This window comes from Camellia sinensis, chromosome 5, assembly GCF_055761805.1.
Source record: "Camellia sinensis isolate YWXY chromosome 5, ASM5576180v1, whole genome shotgun sequence".
Lineage (NCBI taxonomy): Eukaryota > Viridiplantae > Streptophyta > Magnoliopsida > Ericales > Theaceae > Camellia > Camellia sinensis.
In genome coordinates, this window is record NC_138965.1 from 103,463,274 (window position 1) to 103,467,445 (window position 4,172).

A 4,172-nucleotide genomic window follows, 5' to 3' on the forward strand; every position below is an offset into this window, starting at 1 on the left:
AAAAAAAACATTTTGTCACGACAGTGCCTATGGATAAAGTTGATGACGCACTTCAATTTACAGAAAAAATTGACAAGCAAAAATTTAATTTTTTTGTACTTCTTTTTTTTTTTTTTTTTTTTTTTTTTTTTTTTTTTTTTTTTTTTTGGAAATAGGTTGGCCTCTTTTTTTTTGGAAATATGCATATATATATATATATATTCAGAATATATGAGGCTTATTCCATATATCACACCTTTTATTTTATTCTATTTAAAGAGATGATTCAGAACCCTAAATCTCACAAACTTTTGCACAGCCGCCGCACCATTTTCTCAGCCTATTCACTCTCTCTAGATCGAGAGGCTAGCCTTCTTCTTCAACAAACCAGCGCTGCTTCTTGCTTTGAAGACCACTGCTGTTTGCATACCGACTGCTATCACAGCACCGAGCAACACCACCGACTTGTCCCAACGTTGCGACTACTGCTGGCGTGCGATCCAAACTGCTACTCACTACTGGTGTTTCACTTCAGTCCACCGACGCAACTGCCAGAGCCCAGTTCTGCTAAGCACTGCTAACGTCGACTCCTCGGAGACGCCATTGCTACTGTAAGCCGTGACTGTCCAGCACCAGTCACTATTGTCTTCTTCCTACTGCAATTTTGCCGCCGGCTTCGGCTGTCCAGCTACACCCACTCACGTCGCTGCTGGTGACCTCGACTGCCAAGCACCGACCACACACGCCGCCCTCTCAACGCGGCATGCGTGGTCTCGCCAAACACCATTCAACTCAACGTCTTCTTGGTCCGGCGATATCTTCCAGAGCTCGGATCTCATAGCTCACGGTTTTGTGTTATACCTGCTGGTTCTCTTCTTTCTTTATTTATTTATTATTATTATTATTATATATATATATATATATAACTCCTCTTACAAATACAATATTAAAAAAAAAACTCTAGTAACCATGGCATGGTTAATCATGATCATCAGGTTCTGGGAGAGGCAACACTTCCATCTCATGGACAAGGCAGCATGTCACCAATCTTGAGGGTAAACACTTGCACAAGAATGCCAAATAGGTTCCAGGTCGGCAAATGTAGTTCCAAAGAGAGAGGCTTTCGTCTGAAAGCATTATGTATCAGTTGTCCTCTTTAAAAAATTTCTAGACTCTTGAAAATAAAGGGGCTCATTTCCCCATGAAGTCCATCCAGATATCATTTCTCTGGAGAATAGTTCAATGCAATGAGGGGACCTGAATCCTCCCATAGGGGGCTTCCTTCTTTTAGCTTCATGTCTTAACCATTGTTACATCAGATCTGTGAGCAAGCATTTGAAGTCCTCTTTTTGAACTTTTTATTTGTATAAACTCTGATTTATAAATTTTTGGATAATGTAACCCATAAATTTCTGCTGTTGCACATCTTGATGAAGAGATCTTGATTTTTTTTTTTTTTTTTTTTTGTGTGAATATTGGAATAATCAATGTTGAATCCTTGCTAATTTTATTGAAGAAATCTGGCTTTGTTATCTTGAATCCATGCTATTGAATCTTGAACCTGTGCCGATAATTTTGACAATAATTTTGACATACATACAGGTTTGATGTTGAATAATTAATTATTGTCTTGTCGATCTTGTAGATGCTCGGAAGATAAATAGTGGATGCCCGATGCTTTGCCTTCGTCTTCGGCTGTTCAACGCGAACCACACGTCGCCCACTCAACGCGATGTGTGGTTTTGCCTAACACCATCCAGCTCGTTAGTCTCACAGCCCGGCGCTATTTTCGGAGTTTGAATCTCGGTTTTTGCATACTCACTGGTTCCAGTTCCGATCACTGTTGACTTCGACGGTTCCAACGCACACCACACACGTTCGCCCTCTCAACGCAACGTGTGTGGTCCTGCCAAGCCTAGCCTAGTTTTGTTGATTACAGTCTGTAAAGCCTCTCTGATTTCAGCTTAAATTTCCAGTATCGGCTTCAGACTTCACCTCTCTAACTGCCCAAATTTGTAAGTATGAAATTCGGCCCCCTCTTCCGAATGTAAATATATTTAAATATATATAAATATATTTTTGTGGCAATGTAGAGGGCTCAAGCAATCTGATGAAAATAAAAATAAAATAAATAAATAAAAAACTGAATCTGAATATGGACTCAATTTTTGTGGCAATCCCAATGATATATATATATATATATATATATATTTTAGCTCAAACACCGTGATTTTGGCCATATGGAAACATGCACTAGCACTTGAAACCTCATTGAGGTGCTTGGCTTGAACATAATTTGTTGAACTTTATCACCGAGGAAAGGCCGAATATAACTTGTTGACTAGTATTTGAGCTCCATTTTTGACATGGAGAGAGAAAACCCTGGACTTATGAATATGGACTTTGGAAAGGACATTCTTGTAATTTGCATAATGATCCATTGAATCTTGCTACTGATAAGCAATGTAATATACTTCGGATCTCGGGCCTGAAATTTACTATTGAACTTTACTCTGTCCAAATTTTGAGCCCCGTATAAATTGGACCTTTAATATAGAACATAGTGACTTTAAGAAATTGACCCGATTGAACTTCATCATGAAGCGACCTATGACATTGCACCTCTTATTGATGATAGAAGACGAAAATCTATATGTTGATGATGCACCCATTGGTATTAAAATTTGTTGAGCTTGAGGAACACCCGAGAAAAAGAATTGTTGATGACTTCTGGGGTTGAACCTGGACTCTTGGTGTAAAAAAAAATTCCTCGTAGAATTTGTTGAATTCATGGACTCTCAGAGAAATGAATAGTTGATGCCGAAATTTCATTCGAATGTGTTGCTTTAATTCCAATATTCTGAATTTTAATACGGTCAACTCCTTACTATTTATACCTGTTATTTCAGCCATATGTCTTCTCGAAAGAAACCCGCTGTCCCGGGGTCATCGGAACCGGCTCTCATGAAAGAGAGGGATGTACCTCCGGCATCTGAGTGGAGGAAATCTCCTTATTTTGGTCGGAAGGACCCCTTCTGGCGGGCGGCTACCTCCACCACTTCTCTTCTATCTCCGAAGGCGGCTCCATTATGTCTCACTGAGGACACTGACTCTGGACATGAGGCCCTCATTTCTCCTTCCTCGGTGCTACGCTTTCGAATTGAGCAGGGGGACTTTCCATACTGTTATCCTCAGTTCAAGGCCTTCTCAAACCCTCCTTTCGGTTGGCAAGAGTGGGTCGATGATGTCCTCTCGGACAGGAGCCTCTGTCAACGACTTCAGGAGGCCCGGCTATTGATCCCGGTGAAAATATCTAGATCTCTATCCATCCGTCGCAACAATGCTAGCCTGGAAGCCATGGCTCTTCGATGGAGCACCGAGACACACACCTTTATACTTGGCCAGCACGAGATGGGGCCCACCCTTGAGGATGTGTTCATGTTGCTGCGTTTGGAAGTGACCGGCCCTGATGCCTTCGACCCTGAGCAGACACCCCCCGAAGATGATTCTTTGATCCAATCTCTGAAGCTAAATCTTCAAACTTGTGGTCGGTGGAGTTCTGTTTTTGATGGTTCAGCGAGGAGGACTAGTCGAGTAAGGACGGACCGTGCCTCCTATACTGCATGGATCCGTCACTTCTTCAAGGATCTTCAGCCCTTGGCCAGAGATGCTGATCCTGACTCTCGGGAGTATGAAGCCGGTCCGATGTATGGCTCCAGGCTCTATTTCTTGGGATTTCTGGCTTGCTTCCTTTCATTCTTCATTCTTCCGAGCACACCTCCGGATTCCCTCAATCCTTTCGTCTTCCCCTTGGCAGTCAGGCTCTTCAGAGGAGATCGGATCCCTTTGGCTCCCCTATTTCTTGGGAATCTCTATTATCGGCTGGATCTGCTACATCGAGATATGGTTCGCTCCGTGGGTCGATATGAGCCTGTCTCCTTTATTCACAGCCAGTTCCTGCTATGTTTCTTCTTCGAGAGGTTCCCAAAATTTGCCCCTGCTCCAACTGTATTTGAGGCGGAAGTTCTTCGGGAGATAGTGGATAAAGATGGCATCCCCGTGCTCGATACTGATGGGTCTCGGACATTTGAGAAAGCGAAGTCTTGCCAGCCGTTGATTACACGTTGGTCACGTACTATTTCCACCTTATCCTTGAATACTCTGGTGGATGATCCCCGACGCTTTGTGGCACG

At 42.6% G+C, this 4,172-nt stretch overlaps 1 long non-coding RNA gene across 1 annotated transcript; it reads left to right on the forward strand.

Moving 5' to 3' along the window:
* Positions 1–259: 259 nt before the first annotated feature.
* On the forward strand, positions 260–2,071 carry LOC145790767 (uncharacterized). Its single transcript, XR_014329924.1, has 3 exons — positions 260–846; positions 975–1,034; positions 1,625–2,071. It is a non-coding gene; the product is annotated as an uncharacterized LOC145790767 (long non-coding RNA).
* Positions 2,072–4,172: the final 2,101 nt, after the last annotated feature.